Here is a 15,162-nt window from a genome sequence, read left to right on the forward strand (position 1 = left end):
GCCATTAAAAAATATGTTTAAGTCACCTTCAAAGTAGTTGAAGAAACAGAAATGAGAAGCAACAGGGAAATTAAGAATAAAAAACAAAAGGAAGACTTAAATCTTAAAGTAAATATTAATTTATTTACATTCAGTGTAAATGACCTAGATATACTCATTCATAAACTCATAACTGACTGAGTGTATTAAAAACATGGCTAAAGTACATTTCTATAAGAGATTCACTTCAAATCTAACAGTATAGGACAATTATAAGTAAAATTATGAAAAAAAGATCTATCATGCAAATATTACTTAGTGGAAATAGGGTTATATTGATATCAGATAAAGTAGAGTACTGGAAAAATAAAACAAAAGAACAATACCTTTAAAGTTCTGTTGAGGTCTTCCTAGCTCTGATGGTCCCTACTCCTATCTCATTTTCCTCATCGTGAGACTGAGAAAAAAAATATTTTCAAGCCGTACAACTGACAAGGAATTGATAGCCAAAATAAATGAATTCCAAAACCTCAATAGAAAACCATTTGTAATCATCTGATTTAAAAAGAAGCAAGCATTGTAAATAAACATTTCTCTATATGTAAATGACCAACAAGTACATAGCAAAATGTTCAGCATCACTAATCATCAGGGAAATGTCAATAAAACCATAATGCGATTGAGATTTCACCTTATGCCACTAAGAATTACAATCATGATCACTAAAAGTAACAAGTGCTGGCAAGGTTTTTTTTTCATAGAAAAATGATGTTTTTGAGGAGATAGATAAATTTAATATGGTGTAAACTTGCATAAGGTATCATGTAGATTGTTTCCGTGGTGTGCAGAAACTTTTTAGTTAGGGGGGAGGCAGGGGATGCAGATGCGCCTTGGCTGCTCCTCAGTAGACATCACCTTTTATTTGAGATGGGGGTCTCTCCAGAATCTTTTCAGGTTGATGCAATCCTATTTTTCTACTTTTACTTTTGTTTTCTGTGCTCACAAGGCTTTGTCCAAATAGTCCTTGCTCATTGCAAGGCCCTGAAGCATTTCTGCTGTTTTCTTCTAGCAATTTCATGAGTGCATGTCTTAAATTTAAGATTTTTTTTCCATTTTGAGTTGATTTTGTCTCTGGTGAGAGATCCAGTTTAGTTTCTTTCTTTTGCATGTGAATACCTATTTCTCTAAACTACGTTTCTTCTTGTATTGTTTGTTTGTTTTTTACGTGTCTGTTTGAGATAGGGTCTTGCTATGTTTCTCACAATCTTCCTGCCTCAGCCTTCCAGGTGCTGGGACACAATGTGTACCTCCACACTTGGCTCCTGTTTGTTTAGACAATGTGGCTAATTGAATTTTCTAAATTCCAAGATTTAAACCAAGCTTATATCTGATTGTGATATCTTGCTAGCTATAAAATCATTTTGAAGTGGTAGTGTTATCGATGCTTTAAATTTCATTAAATTTCACCACTCTCCTGGAGTGGCTGGGGTTTACTCTATAGTCATTGGACAAAGGTAATTATATTCTGAAATTTAGTTCACATATTCTTCAGTTCAGAATAGTATCAGTCATCAAAATTTTCATGCTCAGGGGGCCTGGAGAGATGGTTTATCTGGTTAAGAATGCTTGCTACTCCTGGAAGTCATGGGTTATTAAACAAAAAAGCCAGTGCCACTCCTCATATGGAAAATCTCCTAATGAAAGTAGAAGGCCAACTAGTTGGGAAAAGGAAGGGGATTAGTGGGAAGGAGAGAGGGACAAGAGAAAGTAATGATGGTGGTGGTGGTGGGTGTTCTCATTTGCTTTCAATTGCTGTGAAGCAAAAGGCTTATTTGGCTTACAGCAGAGTTCACCATCAAGGGAAACCAAGGCAGGAACTCAGGGCAGGAACCTGGAGCACAGACCATGGAGGAACACTGCTTACTGCTTGCTCCCCTGGCCTGTGTTCAGCCTGCTTTCTTATACAGTTCAGAACCACCTACGCAGGGGTGGCCCTGCCCACAGTGCTCTGAGCCCTCCCACTCAGCAGTCAAGAAAACGCCCGGCAGACATAGCCGGATGCCAATCCAATGGAGACGATTCCTTAATTGAGGTTCCCTGCTCTACCCAGGTGTCAAGGTGACAAGTAAAGCTATCCAGCACAGGGGTTGAGCATGATCTAAATACATTATGCAATGCATAAACTTTTTAAAAAATCAGTTACAGAAGGGTTTAAAAATAAGCACATGAAGTTAGGAGTGAAAAGTGGTAGTGAGGATAGGTAAGAATTGGAGGGGACGGAATGACCCAGAACTCATATGCACATGTATGAAATTAGCAAACAATAGAACATGTAATAGAAAAGAGAAGTGGGAATAGCTCTGATAGCTAAAAAATGCATTAAAGATTATACTAATTCTTTACATAAACATTTTCTTATGCACAAATTTTAGCTTATATATTAATCTCAGTAAAACACACACAGGTCACAGACAGAAGCCTACAATACAGTGTATGTCTTCTGTGGTTTCTGCATTTGGATATGGATTTTCACATTCTAACACATACCTCTCTAATTTCATAAGTATCTTATTAATAGACCTCTTATGTTTCCAAAACAAAAAATAATTTCCTAGAGTTACAGAAATAATAAAAACTTCTCCACTAAGATATGAAAAATTAGTGGGACTGAGAATGTAGCTCAATTGGTGGAGTACTTGCCTAGCATGCATGAAGCCCCAGGTTCAATCCTCAGCACCAATCCTCAGGGTGTGGTAGTAAACACCTGTAATCCCAGCACTCATGAGGTAGATGCAAGAGGATCAGGAGTTCAAGGTCACCAACTATATATAGAGTTCAAGGCCAGCCTTAAACATGAGAACTTTTACACACACACACACACACACACACACATACACACACACACACACACATGAAAAAGAAAAATTAATAAGACCTGTGAAGTATAAAATCAATATAAAACCAATAATGTTTCTCCATATTAGCAATGAATATTGTGAAATGAAATTAAGAAAAGCAATTCATTTATAATAGCATTTGAAAGCATAGACTATTTAGGAATAAATTTCTTTAAAGCAGTGCAAGACTTATGCTCTGAAATTTAAAATGTTGCCAGAAGTTAAAGACTATCTAAAAATCTAGAAAGATATATCATGTTCAGGAATTGGAAGATTTAATGTGCAAGAAGATATAGAGTGGAAGTGAAATATTTGTAAATCATACCTCCATTCTATCTTCCTGTTCATTGGCTCTTTCTTTTGCCCCTCTATTCTGCTTTTGAGCCTCTACACTGAGGTTTAAACTTTGGTTCTTATATTTCTTTCATGCAAAATTTTACCTTTGATTTTTACCTCTTCTATTTCTTTGCAGAGGCTGTCTTTTTTTTTTTAAATGTGTATGTGTGTATTGCCTGCATGTAGGTAAGTGTATCTGTGTTGTGCAATGCCCTCGGATGTCAGAAGAGGCCGTCAGATCCCCTGGGACTGGAGTTATGGACAGTTGTTAGCTGCCATGTGGGTGTTGGGATTCAAACTCGGGTCTTCTGCAAAAACAATCAGTGTTTTTAACCACTGAACCATTTCTCCAGCCCCAAGGCTGTCTTTTTATTTACTTTGAAAATGTTTATCATTTATCAAAATCCATTAAAGTGATTTTCTGATTATATAAAAACATTTTTCATTGAATTCTAATGTATCTCTTATCTCAATGTTGACACCTACTGGTTGTATTTTTTCATTCAGTTTGAGATTTTTCTGCTTTTTAAATATGATTTTTATTATTAAAAATAAGTATTAATTATTTATTAAAAGTTATTAAAGTTTAAATTTAAGTTGATTATTATGTTACAATTATTGCTTATTAAAACAGGGCATATTTTACCTGATAATTTATCATGTTTTGAGCTTCTGGATCTTATTTAAGTTTATGTTCTTCTAACATTGTTTCAATAAGGAAGTAGGCCCACAAATCTGTTTCTGTTGACGTTCTGTGGAGGAGAGTCTTCATTACTGCTTGCAGTTGTGGGGATTCTGACTGCTCTTGGTCTTCCCTGATACCTCCATGGCTGACAGGGACACAAGTGCCTTAACTGCTCACAGTGTAGCTTCCATTGACATGATGGGACAGAGAAGTAGGTGGGCCCCTTATGTCTGGATGATGGTGAAACTTCTTTCTCTCCCCGGGCCTCCACTTGCACCATCCCTGGGAAGGCAAACGCAACTCATTACTGCCAGGGTTGGGTGGAAGTACACTTTCGCCATGAGTTCTGCCTGGACACTGGAAGTAGGGAAGGGGCTTGTAACTTCAAGGTAGGGACAAAAGTCTGCTATTTCCTGTCCTTGTGATACCATCCAAGTAGGACTGGGAGTGTTTTGGGTTCTGGATTAGGGCCTCAGAAACATGGAACTCTGGGTTCTCCCTGACCCTTCATTGTTTGCTCTGGAAATGGATCCATGATTTTCTGTGTGATGCCTGGAAGAGGCAGAGACCAGCTGAACCGCATGGAAGAGGCTTAGAGAACCTGAGCTGCCTGAAGAAGACATTCTCCAATCTGTTGAGGTGCCTGCAATTGTGCAAGTTTTGCAAATTGTGCAAATTGAGCTCCAGGTTTCCAGCTTTCCTAAGCCATCTGCCATGCTGGGGTAGGCTTTGGTGATGCAGCTGTCAGTTATTTCTGCTCCTATAAGTAACTCCAATAAATTTGTTGGTTCACCACATTGAACTTCAGTGGTATCCTGTCTGGAGAGTGTCAATGTTTGTTTGAATATTTCCAAGAATAGTGTCATGAAACATAATTTCCACTTAAGCAGAGATGGACAGAATCAAAGGTGAGTTGTGGAGGAGTGACTGCATGGACCTTTGTGGCTAGCAAGGCATGCAACAGAAGCTGAACGACCTGAGGGTGAAGCATCCACAAGGAGACTCCCAATATGTCATCTTTCCCCATTTGGCATATGGTAATGTTCCTTTAGTGGTTGCATGGGTCATGTTATAGGTAGCGAGATGGCTAGTACCAGCTAAGTCCATCAGGGACTGATTTCCCTACATATAGTCTTTGTCTTAAGGAGGGATGGGTAGTTATTCTTTACTTTTCCTGCTTTTCTAGCACGTGGATTGATCCCATTGCATCCGTGTCCCACAACCTCAGCCTGTGAGAGACTCTTTCATTGTTTGTTTAAAAGTCTTTCTCTATTCAGTTTGAATCATTGGGAGGTAGAGTATCAATGGGGGGGGGAATCTCAGGGTGCCAGGCTTCATCCATGTGGTATGGGGTGGTATGCCTGCGTGGTGAGTGGGGTCCACTGCGAGAGTATGGAGATGCCCTAGAGTAGTTAAAGGTTTGAAACAAGTTTTGTAGTCTCTGAGAGTAACACTTAAGGAACAAGAGTGTTGTCAGCTCACCGTGGAGGTTGCTTGGCCACTGCTATGCATAAGAAGATGTTCATCTGAGGCTGCTTAGCAGGAGCTCCCTTGTGTAATAGAGGAATTCCCACAGGAAGAGGGGATGCAGATATCACCCTCCACACCACCGACTTGGCAGGTAAATTAGATAAAAGGGAGGATGAAATCAAGATGCTGGCTTGCCATTTCTTATGACTGGGGGCAAAAAGGAGAAGAGAATACAGGTTAGATCTGTGTTAGAGAGCCCTTCCTAGGATCCCAAAACTTTGAACCCATGTGAAGAATCAGACAGTAAGGAAGAAGAGTGTGTGGTAGAAGAAATAATAGATACTCTGCAGGTGGGATCTTTAATAGAGAAAAAGGGAAAATCTGTGATTCAACAATAGTCTAGTATAGGAAACTATGGTGATCAGGGAATACTCAGCACCTGAACTGCTTGAAATGAGAAACTCTTTTAAACAAGTTATGAAAGAGTTTTTTGTAGCACGAGGCTGTGAGACATGGAGGCAATGGGATCAATTTAGGTGCTACAAAGGCAGAAATACTAGGAGCTATAACTACATATCCAATTCCTCCTTAAGACAAAGGCCACATAACCCAAACCAAGTTGAGGGAAACTGGTCCCTAATGGATGGGCTCATATGGCCATTAGGGACACTTGGTTATATCCAGCTGAGATTCCCATAAATATCAGGACTGACAGACAACAGATGAAGGACAGGAGGTACTTAGAGAATTGGTTAAGAGAGAGGTATTATTTGATGCCCAGTATACTGGACCAGATAGGACTATGTTTGCAGGGATGGTAAGGAAGACATTAATTCAGCAGGGACTATGGGACTGGCAAGGGGTTTTTGTGGCTTTAGTGAATCCCATGGTAGGACATAATCTTTATGAGGTAGTTAAAATTTTGACATGCTTGAATGATTTAGACTAACATGTAAATTAAGTTCATAACTTGCTAAAACACTCAGGAAGAGATGAGGAAAAGCAAAAACAGGTAATGCATCCTGTCTGGGTTACTCAAAAGCAAAAGTAGCAAGATTTATGCTGAGCTGGAGTTCCTAGTGAGAAGAACTGATAAAAAGTCAAATGCTCTTCTTATGAGTCTTTGGAAGGGCTTAAAGTCTGACCAGTGATTCACCAAAGGGGTGAAGGAAACAGAAGACAGGAAGGTACAGAAGAAGGAGGTCATCTGGCATGGGAGCCTCTCAGCTGCCTATGAGTGAGGGGTCATATACGACGACCAGAAGCCCCATGTTGTAAGTGTAGATGTAATGGGCCCCTGCTAATGTAGAAAACACTTCACCTTTGGTGAATAGTGGAGCTGAATGAGCCTTATTTTGTGGCAACCTCCCAAACATCAAGTACAATGGACAGCAGTTGATGGGTATTGGGATAAGGCAAAATAGGTGAAAAGGGCTAAGCTTTTCCTAGGAGTGGGTAGCTATCCCCCAAAAGAGTACAGGTCTGCATTTCTCCTCTACAGGAGAACATTCTTGGAATAGATGTATTGTTTCAACTCACTCTCAATACCGCCATTGGAGAGTTTCACCTAAGAGTGTAAACTGTGCATACATGTATGGTTGAGCAAAATAGGAACCTGTAAAGTTGCCTACTCCTAATAGGGTTGTGAGTATCAAATAGTATTGATTCCTGGAGGATATAACAAAATTATAGAAACTATGAAGGAGTTAGAAAAGGTAGAGGTATTTGCTCAACCTAAAGCCCTTTCAACAGCCCTGTATGGCCTATGAAGAAGCTGGACAGCCCCTGGAAAATGATCACAGATTATAGAGCACTAAACAAGGTAGTTTCCCCCATCTATGCCCCTGTGCCCAACACTGTTCTTTTGACTGTATAACTGATACACGTGATGGGATCTTTCCATACTATATTAGACCTTCCTGATGCATTTTTTTAGTATTACCTTAGCTGCCGAATCCCAAGACCAATTTGCATTCATTTGGAATGATCAGTAATGGACTCTAGAGTATTCTCCCAAGGTTACCTTCACAGGCCCACTGTTTGTTGTATAACTAAGGCCTAGTACCTTGCTTTATTATCCAGCCCTCCCTCTGTGCAAAGGTTTCATTGCATAGATGAAATAATGCTAACCTCTGAGTGCTTTCCAGAATTTAAACAAGTGTGTAAATGACATCCAAGTCCACCTAAAGAACAAGGATGGCAGATCAACCCACACAAAGTGCAAGGGCCAGTCACAGATATAAAACTCTTGTAGGCATTATGGCTTGGCAAGACATATATGCTATCTGACAATACTATTGAGAAAATCCTACAACAGCCTGTATCTGTTAAGTATCAAAGAGCTGCAGGTATTTGGGGTCTCTTGAGATACTAGTAGATTTTCATACTCCTTCTCCTCAAGTCATCCATCCTCTATATAACTTAACAAAGAAGGGTGCCATGTAGGATTGGGGCAGAAAGATTCAAGAGGCTTTTGAGCAGGCTAAGATCCTTGTAGGAAGGCTAAACAGTTGCAGGTCCCACTATTCCAGTGTCCCTTTCTGTTAGAAGCCACCAGAAAATCAGAAGGCTATAGCTGGGGCCTATGGGAAGAAAAATCTCAACAAATCTGTTTCAATAAGGTTTTGGAATCAGTCATGCAAAGGGGCAGAAGCTCAGCATTAGAAGAGCAATTGCTAGCTGCATATAAAACATTGCAACAGGTAAAATCCATAACTGGCTCAGTTTATTCAATAAAGTGTTGAATTGATGGCCTTCTGGCCAAACCTTTTTTATGTGACACAGAATCTATAAAGGTGGCATGCATATTTATAGCAATGTGGTGTGGTTTCTGCAAGTCCCATTACCAATACCTTGCAGGCTATCCTAGGATCAGTGTCCTTTAAAGCTACTGAGCATCCCCCAGTAATTGAAGCAATACTAAGTAAGATAAAGTGCTGCTGGAAGTGACATCACACATCTGTGTATATTCTTGGTACTCAGATGGTTTGAGTAGAAGCATCAAGCAGAACTGGATAAACACAGATACCACGTGACTGGAGAAAGGAAAACAAAAAAGTAGCCAGTGGACCAAGTTAGGAGCAGTATGGATAGCGGTAACTAATAGGATAGTACAAGTAGTAGTAACTCATGAGGATTGGCCTGTAACAATCTATACTGACAGTTGGGCTGTATTCAGAGGCCTCACTTTATAGATGGCTCAACTAGAAATGCACTATTGGCAGATGCCAAGTCTGTCACTGGTGAGACAACAGATATGGAAGGAAATATATAATAAGAGTTCAAGAATAAGAACCTCTGGGTAATTTTCCATATGGTAGCCTGCAACCCATTGAGTTCCTCTGGAAATCAAAGAGCAGGTACCCTTACCAAAGTATGGGCCATTTCCACTCAGGTGCCCTTGGTCCATATAAAGTCTAGCCATTGGGGAACCAACATAAGTTGGAAAACAGCAAAGGCCACTGACATTCCTGTGAAATAATCTGATATTTTGCATGTTTTCCAAACATGTGAGGCCTGTCTCCGATTACAGCCTTCACAAATGGATGCTCTGATTGGACACATAAATTGAACAGTGCAGTGTGGGGATTGGCAGGTTGACCTCACAGGGCCTATGCCTGTCAGTGCTGGATGCAAATGTGCTCATGTGTGGACACCACCACAGGCCTCCTACAAACATTTCCATGCAAGTGAGCAACAGGTAAAGCCATCAAGAGTCTTATCCTACTGAGTACCCATGAATAATTGACACTGACAGGAGTAGCCATGTCACAAATACCGATTTACAGACCTGGGTTGAGGACAACCTAGTACAATGGTACTGCCACCTACCTTACAACCCTACTGAGGCTGGATTAACTGAATGAAAAAAATTATTAAAATAAGAGCTAAGGAGTTGAAATCCAAAGCTACCCTACATGGATAGAAAAGGATGCTGCTGGAGGCCATAAGATTGTTGAATGAACATCCTAGTGCCAGGGGTGGGCTATTTCCCTATGAGTTGTTGGCCAGGGAAGCCAATGAGGCTCCACAAACTATAAAGGCTATTGTTCCTGTTTGGGGGAGTAGGCCAGAGCTAGATGGCAGGACCCCATTGCTGAAGACACTGCACACTTTGAGTGCAGGGCATGAAGAAATCAAGCTGGGACTGAACTAGAAGCTCCCACCATGCTGGCTGACTTTCACGGTGCCAGAAAATGCCATGAAAACTGCTAGGAGAGAACTATAACTGTATTCCTCCTCTCCTAGGTACCCTGTGTACTATCGTAATGACGAAAATGCCAGGCAGGATGTGCCTGCTTGTACGGTAGTGGCACGACTATCCTTGTGGGTACAACCTGAACCTTGCACATAGATTTAGAGCCTGCTCCATAAGAGGGGGTTCATACTAAAAACTAGGATGAAAACCTGTGCCTGGGTGGGTCATAGACCCCAGAGGAGAAGCACCTTCTATTATTTTGTCAGAGGGATACGGTATGCCTGTCAAACTGCCTTCTAAACATTTGTACTTAGGCCTTCTAAGCATTTGTGTTGTCAGCCAAAAATAGCCATGGAAATAAAGTTCTTTTGCAAATGATGGTGTATCCCAGAGACTTATAGCCACAGTAAAGCTCCTAGGAACAAGTGACTGTTGCATTGGCATAGTGGCTGAATGTTTAACTTTAACTAGACATCTATCTCACCTCCCTCTAGGACACAGGGACGGTTGCAGAATGAATGTATGAGCTGGAAGAAAGGGTAAAGTTGTGTGGCTATTTCTTCTGTGATGGAAGTGAAACTTTCCATCTCGGAGGGAGGTACATTAAGCTAGGGAAGCAAACAACTAAAAAGTTTTATGAAATCCCTGAAACTGACCAGATTTACTAGGTTTCTCCTTCCTCAATGGTATTTAAGGACTGCTGAGAGACACTCTCAGACGAGCTGATCTGCCTATAATTGACTCAAACCAGCGGAGATGTCTAGAAGAGTCAGAGCCTAGCCAAGCTGCCTGGAAGGGTCAGAGACCAACTGAGCTGTCTGAAATAGACAGCCTCTTAACTTACAGAGCTGTGTGAAAGTTGTGTAGTAAGGTCCAGCTTTCTAGCCTTTGTGAGCCCTCACCCATGCTGGGGAGGGCTTCTGGTGATACAGCTGTTGGTGAGTCACTTCTGTTCCTGTATGTAACCCCTCACCCACCTCCTGTAAGTAATCCCAATAAAAACTCATTTGTTCACCAAGTTGGACTCCGGTGGTATCCTTATATTGGTCTGTTGTTGGTTCCCTAACTGGGGTGAGTAGATGTTCGTTCACATCTCCCCAGGAATAGTGACATACGACAGAGGCAGACTTTGAAAAGTGTTATCAGAGAATGTGAGTGCAGTAAAGCTGCCATACTGGAAGACCCTTACTTAACCCTAGGCCCAATGTCTCTGTCGCTATGGGAACAGAGTATTTCTTGCTACAGTGCTATATCCTATGTTGATTAAGAACATTTAGATCGCCCCAGAGATGAAAGGAATTACACAAAAGAGCAGTTTGGGAACAATTTAGAGTGAGTTGAAATGTCCTTACTAAGGATGCAGGACTAATTCCTGGACTTATGGTGACTGATGTCAATGAATATCAGACTGCTTTGAAGAGAAGTCTGGAAAAGCAGCCAATTAATTTTCTTCCTATCATGATCTTGCTTTCTCTTAACCTTCAGTCATTTTAGGAATTGTGTATTTTTATATTCACTTATGTTTACTCTGATTGTCCATTTCTTTCCTTTGGCCTCTCCCCCTCATTTTCATTTTTTGTTCACTTCCATTATCATAAATTGGATACAATTTCTTGCACTAATTTTTTCTATTCCTCAGTCTATGCAGGATTCACAGATACAATTATTCTTTAAAAAAATCTGCCTAAGCCAGGTGTGGCTGTGCACGCCTTTAATCCCTGCACTCAGGAGGCAGAGGCAGGTGGATCTCTGTGAGTTCAAGACCAGCCTGGTCTACATAGTCTGGGGCTATAGGGAGACCCTGTCTCAAAAAGAACAACAACAAAAAAGCTGCATAAATATGTTTCTTATACTCATTTGAGGCTGGATTAGGACAAGTTTAGCAATGTGCAGAATAAACCCAGTGTTCCCTGTTATCTGGGAACTAAAGCTATCGTCTCTCTCATTTTCTTGCTACTTTTCCAAGAAAGGCATCATGATCATCTGGAAATGTGCCAGAAATTCTGCCTTGTAACTATTTACTGTACTTTATTTAGCTGTTTACCAGATTTTAAATATCAAAGAAATAATTTTTCATCATGCAAATTCCAGGACATTATGACCACCTTAATTTGGTAGGACTTTGAGAACTTGGTTGGCGTGACATGACGTGGTGTGACAGTGAAGGAGGCAGCAAATCTGTATCCCTAATCATTTTTTTTCTACTTGTTCTGCTTTATTAACAAACTCACAGTTCCCTCTTAATTTAGAAACAGACTAATTTAGTAATATTGTTTCCTTAAAATATCAGTCTATGTTTCTGTTTTCAAACTTCCCTACTCTTTTACAATTGGAGACCAGAAATTTTTGCTTTTATTTCTCAAAACTTGTTTTGAAATAATATGACTTTATGTCACACTATTCCAGCTGAGCTTTTATTAGTATATGTTTGAGAGCTGATTTTTATGGGCACCATTTAGAGACAAAGGCTGCACTTGAGTGATTCAGTAATAAGCTTGTGCGCTACTGTTTACTCAGTTCTAAGACTATGAATATGATTGGCAATGAAAGGTTCAAGGGAGCAGTAGAAAAGCTTAAGGGATATGAAGTCACTGAGGGCACAGGGAAGTGAATGGCAAAACCCAACAAAAGAACAGAATGTTAACTGATGGTTCTTGGTGTAAATGGATAATTTATTTGTATTTATTTTTGACAGTTTCATATATTCATGAGTGATCATATTTATTCCCCTTACTCCCTTATCCCCCCTCACTCCTGCTGACCCCCTTCTCCTCAATGAATCCTCCTCTTACTTTCATGTACTGATTGATTGATTGTGCACACACACGCGCGCGCGCGCGTGTGTGTGTGTGTGTGTGTGTGTGTGTGTGTGTATACGGGCCTTGTGCATATAACCACAGCTGCTGTGTGTTCATGATTGCAGTGGCCGTGTCATCATGTCATACCCAGCAGATGACCTTCATTGTGCTTCTTCCCATCTGCCATCTCTTACAGTCCTTCAGCCTCTTCTGCAATGTTTCCTTGGTCTTGGAGAGGGTTCTATGGATGTCCCATTTAGAGGTGAGTATTCAACAGTCACTTATCCTCAGCACGGCTGACCAGTTATGAGCTTCTTCATTAACCATCACCCACCCACTGCACAAACAAGCTTCTCTGACCCCTAGTCTATAGGTATAAACAAATGTCTAGAAGGAAGTTTGATCATATATCTGCTTAACAAAACATTGGTAGTCTTTTCTCCCCTAAGGCCTGTGACCTACCTAGCCACAGGCTTTCCACCAAGTTTACAGTAACAGACATATATTCCGTCCCAGGTAGCAGGCTTCAAATCCAATGAGAAAGCAGTTAGTTACTCCTTAAATAAATGGAGAATTTATGATCATGAAATCAAAGTCATAGTGATTGATCTACATGTTCTAAAACTAGAAGTAGTCCTAAGGTAGCTGGTGGGGACCAAGCAAAGGGAAGAAAACAGGAGCTGAGATTGGAACTAGTTGAGCTTTTTATATAAGAAGGCAAAAGAATAACTTTGCCATCTATATTAAGGATGGATTGTGTGGATAAAAGCTGACTCGAAGGTGAACAGTTAGACCATTACAATAGTGAGTGTAAGAGGGAAAGGTCCCTGGGTTTCATGGTGAGGGGATACACTGAATGGGCTTTGAAGACAGAGCTGATGGGATGTGCTGATGGGACATAGGAAGTGGAAATTGAGAGATAGGGTTTATTCTGTTTATTGAATTGATATATGTGTCAGACATTGTGCTGAGTATCTTGGCCTAGAAAGATAAAAAAGCACAGTTCTTGCTCCCAAGAAGCTGATGATCTAGGACACTTGTGTTTTTTCAAAATGTTTTGACTACAACAGTTAAAAATTTTATTATTTTGTGACCCTGCATATAAATATTTATATCTACATAATTGGAACATTCATTTCAAGAGCCTATATTAATACACATAATGTGCAATAATGTAAAACACAAAGTTAATGCAAAATATGACTTTAATAATATTGAAAAACAGTGGGTTTAGCACTATCACTTTAAAAATGCTGACCACAATCTATTAAATCAATGGTTCTGAAACATTTTGGTCTCAGGAACTCTCTATTTTCTTAAAAATTATTATGATCACTATAGAGCCTTTGTTTATGTGAGTTACATATACCAATATTTACCATATCCTAAATGAAAATGGGTCATTAGAAATACATAATTCATCTAAAAATGACAACGGTTAACATGGTACATGTTAATGTGAGCATTTTAATGAAAATTATTCTGCAGAAAACTTGTTCAGAAGCTAGAAGAGACAGTTTCATATTTTTGAATATGAAATTAGTGATATAAAACATTAATAAATGACAGCTAAATTCCTGTATCTACTTCTGAATCCCCGGTCTGTTGAGATATCTTAATTTAATTGAAATATATGAAGAAAATATGGCTTCATACAGGTATGTACAGGTCTGACTTGTGATGGGGTTATGTTTTGAAAAAGCATAAACATTGTATGATAAAAACCATAAGATAACCTAATTTTCGGTGTCTCATAACTTGACCACACAGTTCCCTGTAGAGTGGGCTGTTTCCCCTCGTGACCACGTGGCTCATTGGACCTGCAGCTCATTGCTGCTCCCCACCTTTGCAAAACATTATATTGCATATTGCTCTCTTGGGGCAAAAATTAAAAATCAGTATTTAGAAAAATAGGCTTTGTATCATCTTTGCTTAATTGTAAAATTTATACTTAATTTTTTTAACCTCAAAAAGTTACATTCGAAAAGAAAAAAAGAGACAAGATATCTATTCCTTGGCTTCTTTCCCTCCCCGCTCCAGCTGTTCCTCAGTCCCCCAAGACTGAACCCTGACTAGCACCAGGTAGCAACAGTCCTTCAAATGAGGTCACCGACATTGAGGGGCATCTCTTCAATGAAGGTGTTGTAGAAAGTCTCAAAAAGTCTTCTTGTCTTCTTCTATGACCATGTTATAGCCACACCCTTGTGATCAAAATGACCACCAGGGCCAATTCTGTGGATGCATTTTTCCTTGTTGGAGGGAAGGTCACAAATGATGACTAAAGAAGCCTGCTACACATCAGGGCCTCTGGCCTGTGTCAAGAAAGATGACAAACAGCCTGTCTGTGAGGACATAATCTATCCAGGCTCACTAAACAAACAGCTAAAGTGACACAAGGGAAATGTGCCTCCCTTGCTCCCCAAAGACCTTAGGCATGCCAAATTTTCTTCCAAGTTGCCACGGTCCTGAGAATGGTGCTAGTTGGCCCCTTGGAGAGTGAATCACCTTGGATAAATTTGTACTTTAAAGTTAAATTGAATTTCACACATAAAATGGCTACTATTTTTGAGGTATTTATAAGGCACTCCAGTAATATTCAAATCAAGGTAAGTGAATCTATTTCCAAATTTTATTTCTTGGGTTAAAGCATTCAATATTTTTTCTTTTAGGTCTTTTGGAATATTCAGTACATTATTTTTACCTATGGTCAACTACTGTTCAGTAACAAACAACTGGTTTTTCCTGTGTAACTATTATTTAGTATCCATTGGCTAATGCTTCTCAGCCCTCCTGTCTTCT

At 39.9% G+C, this 15,162-nt stretch overlaps 1 non-coding gene across 1 annotated transcript; it reads right to left on the reverse strand.

Moving 5' to 3' along the window:
* Positions 1-14,733: 14,733 nt before the first annotated feature.
* Positions 14,734-14,875, reverse strand: LOC115070588. Its single transcript, XR_003849742.1, has one exon. It is a non-coding gene; the product is annotated as a small nucleolar RNA SNORA67 (small nucleolar RNA).
* Positions 14,876-15,162: the final 287 nt, after the last annotated feature.

The sequence above is a fragment of the Nannospalax galili genome, unplaced genomic scaffold (genome assembly GCF_000622305.1).
Source record: "Nannospalax galili isolate Female #2095 unplaced genomic scaffold, S.galili_v1.0 scaffold597, whole genome shotgun sequence".
Lineage (NCBI taxonomy): Eukaryota > Metazoa > Chordata > Mammalia > Rodentia > Spalacidae > Nannospalax > Nannospalax galili.